The sequence below is a fragment of the Anomaloglossus baeobatrachus genome, chromosome 3 (genome assembly GCF_048569485.1).
Source record: "Anomaloglossus baeobatrachus isolate aAnoBae1 chromosome 3, aAnoBae1.hap1, whole genome shotgun sequence".
NCBI lineage: Eukaryota > Metazoa > Chordata > Amphibia > Anura > Aromobatidae > Anomaloglossus > Anomaloglossus baeobatrachus.
In genome coordinates, this window is record NC_134355.1 from 599,714,716 (window position 1) to 599,727,573 (window position 12,858).

Here is a 12,858-nt window from a genome sequence, read left to right on the forward strand (position 1 = left end):
CTTTTTTTTTTGCTATGGCAATGTACAACAATAACATTAGTGTTAAATCATCAAGGTGAATGTTTACTTCTTTATTTCTTCTACTTCTCAGTTTACCCGCTGTGTATGACCTAATCTAATGTATAATGTTCTGTCAACTCTACTGTCTTCTCAATTACGTAATTCATGTTATTATTTAAGTTGTGCTGCTTTGATACCATAATTTCCCACGGGATCAATAAATTGTATCGTATCGTATCGAGGTGCTGAACTGAAGTAAAGTGCTGAATTTAAGATAAGTGCATAGTTTCAACACAATTACATAGTGGTGATAACTGTAATTGTTGAATTTCATTAGGGAATTGTGTGTCTGTTTGTGATTTTGTGAAAAGGAAAAAAAAAAAAAGTTAGTCTTGTGATTTAATTAGTAGGATTAGTCACACCTGTTTCTAGAAGCTTCTAGCAGCTTCTGGTAGTCATTGTACATCTATATAAACCAGCCAGTGCAAGCGAGGTGCTGAGCGAGCGAGGTGCCGAACTGAAGTAAAGTGCTGAATTTAAGATAAGTGCATAGTTTCAACACAATTACATAGTGGTGATAACTGTAATTGTTGAATTTCATTAGGGAATTGTGTGTCTGTTTGTGATTTTGTGAAAAGGAAAAAAAAAAAAAGTTAGTCTTGTGATTTAATTAGTAGGATTAGTCACACCTGTTTCTAGAAGCTTCTAGCAGCTTCTGGTAGTCATTGTACATCTATATAAACCAGCCAGTGCAAGCGAGGTGCTGAGCGAGCGAGGTGCCGAACTGAAGTAAAGTGCTGAATTTAAGATAAGTGCATAGTTTCAACACAATTACATAGTGGTGATAACTGTAATTGTTGAATTTCATTAGGGAATTGTGTGTCTGTTTGTGATTTTGTGAAAAGGAAAAAAAAAAAAAGTTAGTCTTGTGATTTAATTAGTAGAATTAGTCACACCTGTTTCTAGAAGCTTCTAGCAGCTTCTGGTAGTCATTGTACATCTATATAAACCAGCCAGTGCAAGCGAGGTGCTGAGCGAGCGAGGTGCCGAACTGAAGTAAAGTGCTGAATTTAAGATAAGTGCATAGTTTCAACACAATTACATAGTTTGACACAAGAACATAGTTTGAATTTATCCTTATACGTTTTCCATTGTTTTTTTTTTCTCTTTGTTTTACTACTTTAACGTTTATCCCCATTTAATAGGTGCTCCATGGACAATGCTACCCAGTGTGTATCTTGTCAGATGTATGCATGCCTTGAGCAGCCGTTCGAGGGTGACTATGTCTGCACTCGATGCAAGCATGTTGCGTATTTGGAAGCCAAGGTAACTGATCTAAATAAGCAGCTTGCAACACTAAGGGGCATTGCAAACCTGGAGAGGAGTTTAGAGCTCACTGAGCTTTCTCTGGCTGGGGCCAGTGATATGGAGGAGGGTGGAGGTGGGGAAGATCAGGACCCAGCTGGGTAACAGTTAGAAGAAGAGGTAGGGGGAAAAGTGTCAGGGAGCCTAGTCCAGACCTGGCACAACCTAGTAAATATGCCTGTTTGGCTGATATTAGGAATGAAGGGCCTGGACTAGGGTTACTACAGCAGGATGTTGCTCCTAGCAACCAGGAAAACAACTGCTGTAGGAAGGAGGGAAATAGGAGTGCAGCAAAGCCCAGACAGATGTTGGTGGTAGGGGACTCTATAAGTAGGCGGACAGACAGGGTCATCTGTCGCCGAGACTGTGAATGCCGAACAGTGTGTTGTCTGCCGGGTGCTCGGGTTCGGCATATTGCGGATCGGATAGACAGATTGCTGGGTGGGGCTGGGGAAAACCCAGAGGTCATGGTGCACATTGGTACTAATGACAAAGTTAGAGGCAGGTGGAAGGTCCTTAAAAATGATTACAGGGAACTAGGAGAGAAGCTGAAGTCCAGGACCTCCAAGGTGGTGTTTTCAGAAATACTACCGGTGCCACGAGCGTCACTAGAAAGACAGCGGGAGCTTAGGGAGATAAATTTGTGGCTTAGAAATTGGTGCAGGAAGGAAGGGTTCGGGTTCATGGAGAACTGGGCCGACTTCTCAGTCGGCTACAGGCTCTACGGTAGGGACGGGCTGCACCTCAATGGGGAAGGTGCAGCTGTGCTGGGGGAAAAAATGGTCAGATGGATGGAGGAGCTTTTAAACTAGGATCGGGGGGGAGGGAGGGTAGTGGAGCAAATAAGGGGAGAGATAGAGCAGATAGAGACAGTGAGACGGTAGGGGTCAATGAAGGATTAGGGGGGTATGGGACATACAAGGAACGTAGGGAGGCTAGGAGTAATAAAGGTGTTAATAGGATTAAATGTCTACTGGCAAATGCAAGAAGTCTTGCAAACAAAATGAATGAATTGGAGACTCTTATGTCAACCATGGATTATGATGTGGTGGGCATTACGGAAACCTGCCTGGATGAAAGCCATGACTGGGTGACAAACATACAGGCTTATAGTACATTTAGGAAGGACAGGAAAGGCCAAAAAGGTGGTGGGGTGTGTATATTTATTAAATCTAACCTAAAACCTGTGTTGTATGATGACATTGAGGGGAACAGCAACAATGTAGAGTCAGTATGGGTAAATGTACATGGGGAGGGGAATAATGGAAAAATGCTAATTGGAGTTTGCTATAAGCCTCCTAACATACCTCAACAAATAGAGGGTGACATGCTGGAACAAATTGAAAAGGCAGCTAATAATAATAATCGGGTTCTTATTATGGGGGATTTCAACTATCCAGACATACAGTGGGACATAGAATCTTCTGGTTCTGCTAAAAGCTGTAAGTTCTTATCTACTATTCAAGACAATTTCCTCTCTCAGATGGTAGGTGAACCGACCAGGGGAGATAATTTGCTAGATCTGGTCCTGTCAAATAGACCGGATACAATTTCAGATCTACAGATCCGGGAGCACTTGGGCACCAGTGATCATAATATGGTAAGCTTCAACATAATATTCAATAGAACATTTCAAAGGGGGAATGCTAAAACCTGGAATTTTAGGAAAGCTGATTTCAACAAATTAAGGGAAGAGCTTAAATGTGTAGATTGGGACAAAGTCATGGTAACTGGGGATACCGAACATAAATGGGGTAAGTTTAAGGATATACTACTAGAGTCCTGTAAAAAACGTATACCCTCTGGTAATAAAATGTCCAGGAATAAAAAGAAACCACTATGGATAAATAAGACTGTACAAAGTATAATAAAACAAAAACAAAGGGCATTTAAAATCTTAAAGGATGAGAATACAGAAATAGCATTTCAGAAGTATAAAGATATCAATAGGAAATGTAAAAAAGAAATCAAACAAGCAAAATTAGCTACTGAAACAAAAATCGCCATTGACTTTAAAATAAATCCCAAAATCTTTTATAAATACATTAATGCCAAAAGGAAAACAAAGGATAGTATCGGCCCCTTAAAATATAATAACAAGTTAGTTATAGAGGACAAACAAAAGACTGAGATATTAAATAGGCATTTCTCATCTGTATTCACCAAGGAATTGACTGTACCAGGGATCATTCAACAAGTGAAAAATCAAAGTTCATCACCCGATATAATTAATTTAACACAAGATGAAGTACGCCTACGTCTGAGTAAATTAAACATTGACAAATCCCCAGGGCCAGATGGCATTCATCCACGAATATTGAGGGAATTGAGCTCCGTAATCGACAGACCGCTGTATTTCATCTTTTTAGACTCACTTGTAACAGGGTTGGTGCCTCAGGATTGGAGGATTGCTGATGTGGTACCGATATTTAAGAAAGGTAAGAGGGTAGATCCAGGCAACTACCATCCAGTAAGCCTGACATCAGTAGTATGCAAAGTTTTTGAGGGCATTTTAAGGGATGACATGCAAAAATATATTGCAGAAAATAATATAACTGACAGACAGCATGGATTCATGAAAGATAAGTCGTGTCTAACCAACCTGTTGGGGTTCTATGAGAGGGTAAGTTCAAACCTGGATATTGGTAATGCAGCTGATGTGATTTATTTGGACTTTGCAAAGGCATTTGATACTGTACCACATCATAGCCTTATACTAAAGCTCCAGAAGCAAGGACTAGGGGACACAATATGCAACTGGGTAAGGAATTGGCTAAAAGATAGGAAACAAAGAGTAGTCATAAATGATACATTCTCTAAATGGGCTATAGTCAGCAGTGAGGTGCCGCAGGGATCTGTGCTTGGACCGATTCTTTTTAATCTCTTTATTAATGACCTTGCGGATGGGATTGATAGTACAGTGTCAGTCTTTGCCGATGACACCAAACTATGTAGGATATTAAAAACTGACCTGGATAGTACAATATTACAAAAAGATCTGGATAAGATGTCAGAATGGGCAGATACTTGGCAAATGAGATTTAATGTTGATAAATGTAAAGTAATGCACCTAGGACGGAGTAATCCTATAGCTGCGTATACATTAAATGGAAGTAAACTCGGGACTACAGAACAGGAGAAGGACTTGGGTATTCTCATTACAAATAAGCTGAGCAGCAGCACTCAATGTCAAGCAGCAGCTGCTAAAGCAAACAAGATTTTACGGTGTATAAAAAGAGAGATTAGATCCCGTGATCCCAACGTATTGTTACCCCTCTATAAATCACTTGTAAGGCCACATCTGGAATACGGGATCCAGTTTTGGGCTCCACATTTTAAAAAGGACATTCAGAAGTTAGAGTCAGTTCAAAGGCGGGCAACTAGACTACTACAAGGAATGGAAGGCCTCCCATATGATGACAGGTTGAAAAAGTTAGATATGTTTAGCTTAGAAAAAAGATGTCTCAGAGGAGATCTCATTTATATGTATAAATACATGTGTGGTCAATATAAAGGACTGGCACATGACTTATTTCTTCCGAAGACAATACTAAGGACCAGGGGGCATTCACTGCGAGTGGAAGAAAAGCAATTCCGACAGCTAAATAGGAAAGGGTTCTTTACAGTTAGAGCAGTCAGACTGTGGAATGCCGACCACAAGAGGTAGTAATGGCAGATACTATAACAGCTTTTAAAAAAGGGCTGGATGATTTCCTCAGTACACAAAACATTGTTGGTTATAAATGACTTAGTGACTAAATGTAGAACTGGTGGAGGAAGGTTAAACTAGGTGGACCTAGGTCTTTTTTCAACCTAAGTAACTATGTAACTATGTAACTATGTATCGTACACAGTATGATCACCTCACAGCCCCTCATATCAGCAATCCTAAGTGACTACTGACACTTTCCAATCCCTCCTCAGTTTAAAAGAGCATGCTCTGATCACCAACCTCAGCGTTGACGATCTGGCCAATTATTTCAAAGAAACAATTGATCGTATCTGACAGGAAAAGGTCTCCCAATCCCTAAATATCATGGTTTCTTTTCCCTCCCACACTTCACCAAGTTCACTTACAGATTTCAATCCACTTAAAGAAGAAGAGGGTGCCAGGCTCCTCGCTTCTTCTCAGCCTAATACCTGCTACAATGACCATATTCCTTCTCACTTTGACCAATCCCTATCCCCAGCTGTCACCACTCCCATTACTAGAATATTTAGCCTCTCTCTTTCTTCTGGTTTCTTTCCCTCCTCTTTCAAACATGCCATAATAAACCCATTACTTCCAAAGAATCTCTCATCCAAAATTGAGTTGCTAACTACAAACCTGTCTCTAATCTCTCCTTTATCTCTAAACTACTGGAATGTCTTATCCTCTAACTCCCAAAACCATCTTCTTGACCCTTTACAGTCCGGCTTCTGCTCTTTACACTCTACAGAAACTACCTGTTACGACTGAACCCTAACATTTGCATGGGGATGATCTAACCAAGGGAGATGTAAAACCAGGAATCCACAGGTCCCACTCCCAAAACAGGCAAGTGCTTGACCTAAACCTGACCCTGTTTGTCCCTGCCTGACTACAAAGGTTTGCATAGTAAGATCACGTAATGGCGCCCCCACTCATCAACAGCTGACCTTTTGTGTCCTTAACTGCACCCTAAACTATAAACCAGGTGTAACACAAAAAGAACAATAAATATAAATGAAGTGCATACAGGTAGAGGGTGAAACACAGGGCTAGGAATGTGTAAACATAGTTGCACAAGAATAATGGATTACAAGAAAGCAAAATGAATAACAAAATAGGTGGAAGCTTCCCACAAACCGAAATATAGCAAAATAGGGGATAACTGGGAAGGGATTCACACAAACAAACTGCAGGAAATAACAACAACAATGTCTTAGTAATAAAACCTTAACTGAGGCACTAGGACACCATCCATTAAGAAATTTAGCCAGCACAGATACAGTATATGTGAGTAGTAAGTATGTAGTAAGTATACATAGCCATCCCAAAATGTGATTGGGCAAGCCAAACAAGAAAGAGCATGCAACTGAATAGAAGTGAAACAGGAAGACACAGCATAAGAATGAACGAAAGACAAGAGATTCTTCAGCAGTTGGTCCAACACAAAAAAGGCTGAGGACCAACAAAGAGGGAAACAGACCAATAACCAGAGATCACTGGTTCGAACCCCTAAGTGGAGCCATGACCTCTCTAAAGAACTACTAATGGCTAAATCTACTGGTCACTACTTCCTGTTGATTCTCCTTTCGCTCTTAGCAGACATTGCGGACCACCAGTTGCTCTTCACTGTGCTGCACCCTATAGGTCTCAAAGACATCTTTAACTCTTGGTTCTCCTGTGACCGCTCCTTTAGTGTATCTATTGTCTGCTCTTCTTCCTCGCCTCTTCCCCTTACTATCAGGGCTTGGTACTAGTCCCCCTCCTGTTTTCTCTGTGCACTGCCGCTATTAGACAAACCATCAGCAGATTTGGTTTTCAGTACCATATCTGTGCTGATGACATCCAATTATATACTTCTACTGACAGCACCCCACATTATTACAAAATGTCAGACAATTTCTGTTTGCGGTCTCTAACATTCTGTCCTCATTCTATATAAAACTGAATTTGCCAAAAACTGAATTCTTCATGGCTCCTCCCTCTAGTAACCAACCTAAACCAGATATTGCCATTTCCATGTGTGGGTCTATCATTACCTCCCAGCAGCACACTCGCTGTCATGGGATTATATTTGATTCAGATCCTTCGTTGACTCAGTATATCGATCACTTGCTCGCTCAAGTCATTTTCTCCTCATAATGATGTTTACAATTTGACTGTTCCTTAACTTTGACTTTGCAAACAGTCTTAGGAGGGCTTTACAAGCTGCAACATTGCTAGCAATTGCTAGCGATGTCGAGCGTGATAGCACCCGCCCCCGTCGTACATGCGATATCTGGTGCTTGCTGCCGTAGCGAACATTATCGCTACGGCAGCTTCACACGCACATACCTGGTCAGCGACGTCGCTGTGACTGCCGAACAATCCCTCCTTCAAGGGGCAGGTGCGTTCGGCGTCACACCGACGTCACCGCGACGTCACTAAGCGGACAGCCAATAGAAGTGGAGGGGCGGAGATGAGCGGGACATAACATCCCGCCCACCTTCTCCCTTCCGCATTGCTGGTGGACGCAGGTAAGGAGATGTTTGTTGTTCCTCCAGCTTCACACACAGCGATATGTGGTGCTGCAGGAACGATAAACAACATCGTATCTGCAGCAGTAACGACATTATGGAAATGAACGACGTGACACAGATCAGCTATTTTTTTACGCTTTTGTGCTCGTTCATCGTCGCACCTAGGATTTACACATTGCGATGTCGCTACCGGCGCCAAATGTGCGTCACTAACGTCGTGACCCCGACGATATATCGGTAGCGATGTCGCAATGTGTAAAGCCCGCCTTACTGTTGCTTTGATTCATTCTTAAGTGGACTACTTCAACTCTACTAATCGGTCTCCCTTTTACTAAACTCTCCCCTCTTCAATTTACTGTGAATACAACAATCAGGATCATATTTCCAACAACTACACTGATGCTGCCATTCTGTGCCAGTCATTGCACTAGCTGACCATCTCTTCAGAGTCCAATATAAACTTATCACTCTCACCCATATTGCTCTCCCCAGTTCTGCACCACCCTACCTCTCCACCCTTATCTCGGTCTACCACCCTACCTGTCCTCTCCATTCTGCTCATGACCTACAATAATATCCTCTATAATCTAAACCTCCAACTCTCATTTTCAGCACTTCTCTCATGCTGCACCAGTTCTCTAGAACAAACCACCCAAGACAATTCGGCTAATTCCCAGTATCCACAGTTTTCAGCATGCCCTAAAATCATATGTCTTTAGACTGGCCTATCACCTCCCATCAACAATCTAACTAACTATTCCCTGTTCTCTTTTCCATGCACTCAGTAGCTGTACTTTTACACATACTGGATGGTCACTGATTCATGCAGCATTATTTGAATGCCTCTATTTATTATATTAATCGCTGGACCTTACACAACAAGCACTTTATTTTTACCTTGCCAGTCTCTGAAGAAGGTGAGGTTTCTTTTGCAGCAGAGAAGGTCACCTGGAGAAGCTGTGGAGTGTTATTTCTTGTGTCTTTCTCCACCTGTTTGTCTTTCCTTCCTCATGTTGTCTTATTGCAGTGGTGAGACCAGCGACTCACTGGTCTTCACTAGTCAGGGGGAATTTAGGGCTAGCAGGGGCCTAGGCACGTGATGGTGCTCAAGGAAAGGGCCATCTAGAGATGTTAAGAACTGCCTCAGTTGAGTGTTAGGAGGTGACCCCGCTTCCCTCTCCCTAGCGACAGGGCCTTCTATTCGGCTTCTCTCAAATCTGAATTTTGTTATGATTAGCTTTATGTCAGCCGCACCAATATTTTGCTGATTTATAAATGGTAGGGAAAGCGTGAAGAAGAAGAAAATTATAGTCACCTGTCCCACAACCACATCCCTCGATCCAATGATGTCTGCTCTCACAATGCATCTTGTGCCATCACAATATGCATCTCCCGAGGTGGTGGCTTTGAGTGACTCATTAGGTATTATTTTTTCACTCGATGTTTATTATGCTCCAGGCTTTGGAGATGTCAGCAAATAGCAAGGAACATTCGATACCAATTGAATTTCCGGACTAAATTCGCACCAACTGACACATTTTAATTCTGCAAGGTTCGCTCAACACTAGTAGTGATCTATCACATTGAATTACTTGGGTGACCTTGTGATGGATACTCCTGTTATGGACATGATTATATGAAGATGTCCAAAATACAGGACAAGATGGCATTTATATCCATATGGGGATTGCATTGCCTACAGAGACATTTTTAAATACATTTGTATCCCTTGATCCCCGTGTTGTGATTGTATACATAGATGTATCAGACTCGTAATTTGGAATACAGGCAATTAGGATGGTATGTGGACGATTAGTGTGCACGCCTAAATCACTCCCATAAACTTTGCTGCAACGTGCATTAGCTTTTATGTCAGCCGCACTGTTATGGTCGTTAAGGGGTGGCAAGCGTCAGGGGACCTAAATGCGCGACTGCCAGGAACCAGTGGTGATCGGCTCTCATGGACTGGTGTAGTCTCTTAACCCCTTAACGACCGTGGGCCGTAAAATTACGTCCTAGCGGTCATAATGTTACTGCCCGCGGTCTGCCGGCGGCAGCATGCTGCGATGAGCGCACATCTCAGCTGATTTTCACAGCTAAGATGTGTGCCTGCTAGGCACGAGCAGAATCGTTATCTGCTCGTGCCATTTAACCCCTTAAATGGCGCTGTCAATATGTGACAGCGCCATTATAAGCGCGATTGCGGTAAACTTTTACTTACCGCCCGATACCGGAAGTAACGTGACGTGATCACGTGACTTCCGTTAGTTGTCATGGTAGCACAGGGTCATGTGATGACTCCTGTACTACACATGAATTGCTTTCACTTTCGCTGTGCCAGCGGCACAGCAAAAGAGAAAGAGAGCGTATCTGCTGTTTACAGCTGTATAGCTGTGATCAGCAGATAGTGCAGAGCGATCGGAATGCTGATCGCAATAGCCCCCTAGGGTAAAAAAAAAAGTTTTAAAAAATTTAAAAAAAAACAAAAAAACCTAAAAGTTCAAATCACCCCGCCATTCGCCCCATTGAAAATTAAAGGGTTACAAAAATAAAAAATATACACACATTTGGTATCGCCGCGTTCAGAAACGCCCGATCTATCAAAATATAAAATCAATTAATCTGATTAGTATACGGCGTAGCGGCAAAAAAATTCCAAACGCCAAAACGACGTTTTTTTGTCGCCACAACTTTTGCGCAAAATGCTATGAGGCAATCAAAACGTAGCATCTTCGCAAAAATGGTACCATTAAAAACGTCAGCTCGAGACGCAAAAAATAAGCCGTCACTGAGCCATAGATCCCGAAAAATGAGAACGCTACGGGTCATGGAATATGGCTTAAAACGTGCGCCACTTTTTTCGGTCAAACGTCCGATTTTTGTTTAACCCCTTATATAAAAGTAAACCTATACATGTTTGGTGTCTACGAACTCGCACTGACATGAGGCATCACACCCACACATCAGTTTTACCATATAGTTAACACAGTGAATAAAATATCTCAAAAACAATAGTGCTATCGCACTTTTTTGCAATTTTTCTGCATTTGGAATTTTTTTGCCATTTTCCAGGACACTATATGGTAAAACTTATGGTTTCATTTAAAAGTACAGCTCGTTCCACAAAAAATTAGCCCTCACATGACCATATTGACTGAAAAATAAAAAAGTTACGTCTCTCAGAAAAAGAATGGCGAAAAAAAAAAACGGAAAGCGAAAAATCGGCCGGTCGTGAAGGGGTTAATGTCCGGCACAGGTTTGCTCAGATGTGGCAGCACGGAGATGGAAACTCAGATTTGGCAGCACAGAGGTGGTGGCTCAGACATGGCAGCACGGAAGTGGTGACTCAGACGTGGCAACACAGAGGTGGTGGCTCAGACGTGGCAGCATGGAGGCGATGGATCAGACGTGGCAGCACGGAGGTGGTGGTAGAGAGCAAGCTCTGGGAAGAGGCAAATTAGAAACACGAGACTGGTACTAGGACACAATTAGCAGAAAAAGACTCAGTAATGCACAGAGACCTGAGAACTAGCAACACACTAACTAATAGACAACATTACTCAGGCGTTTCTCCTAGGGGGAGGCAGACTTAAATACCTTTAGGGTAATTGGTGATCTCAGGAACCAATTCTGGATAATGAAACGCCGACCCTTTAAGAAAGAGGACGTGGCCATGTGTGCACCCTATGGGCATTTACAGAAGGCCTGCACGTGGCCTGGAAGCAGGAGTAGGCAGTGGTAGAGCTTGGGGCAGGAACGGTGCACATGAAGGTGGGAGGCAGGAGAGCAGAAGTGCGTCCCGGCTGGGGCATGGGAGCGGGAGTGTGCAGGAGTATCGCGCTGGGACTGGGCCCTACACACACCAACATTTTGTTGATTTGTAAATGGTAGGAAAAGGGTGAAGAAAAAGAAAATAATAGCCAACTCTCCACTCCCCTGTCCCACAACCACAACCCCCGATCCAATGATGTCTGCTGTCACAACAAATGTTGTGCATTTACAATATGCGTTGCCCGAGGTGGTGGCTTTGGGTGACTCACTTGGTATCATTTTTATCACTCTATGTTTATTATGCTTCGGGCTTTGGAGATGTCAGCAAATAATAAGGAACATTCTATGCCAATCATATTTCCAGACTAAATTCGAACCAACTGACAAATTTTAATTTTGCAAGGTTCGCTCAACACGAGTAGTCAGATTGAATTACTTAGGTGACCTTGTGATGAATACTCCAATAAGCACTGCTGCAACGTGGATGACGCGGGTTGACGTCGCACAGTCGCTTCCTGCAGTCATTATTAGTCTGCAGTTACATGCATGTAACATCATCTAGAAATGTAAAATCTTCGGCAAACCGCAGAGTGGTATGAATGCATATAATTCAATGCAATCTAGAAGTTGGCCAATCGATTCCTAACCCTCTAGTCAGGAATGAATCATTAATAAATTAAGAGTAAGAAGTGCTCGTGTAAGCTTTCTACATGGAAGATTCCTCTGAATATAACTCAGGTTTCCCTTTTTCTTCATTTCGCTTTCTCGTCTCTCCTGCTGACAAGTTATAAATAGGAATGCCCTCCCAAATATAAAGTAACAGGGGTCACCAAGCTATTTGCTGACAGGTACTATCTTTCATGTCAGTCCATAGCTGAAAACCTAATTGAGTGAGACAGGAGTTAGAGAGGAAAACGTTTAGGGCCAAGTCCTTCGGGATAAGACATTGCTGAGAAAAGCAATAGGATGGCGAGAATGGCCGGCCTTCATTTCCTTCAGGTTAAGGTTCTTTTATTAACAGATATATGTTGTAAGAGTTTCATTGATTAAATGGGTTGACTTTTCTGGCTCTGTGGCTGTAATGATGTTTCTACAGAAGCAGCTAAAGACATTTATACGGTGGAACACCTGCCAACTTGAAAGGAGAGATGAGTTTGTGGCTGTCTTATTTCTCTATTTGATGTGGGGCATGAACATGACGCTCAACTGATCTTTAACAAAGGATAGAAATGATACAGATTAGAAATTGTACCCGGTGTTCTGGAAAGAGGCCTTTGCTTCATGTGGCTTCTTCAAGAAATAAACAAAATGTCATGATGCAGTCAGTCTTTCTACCTACCAGAGGTCCTTAGTGTCATCTTATCCAGCAAAGTGGGGGGGGACATCCAAAATCTGGTCAGACAGTCTCCCTTTTCATGTCATTAATGTGCCGCCATGAATGTTATATGACAGGTCAAAGTCATTTTTAAAGGATTTGTCCAAGAAAACAAAAATGTTACACATACTGAAATACAT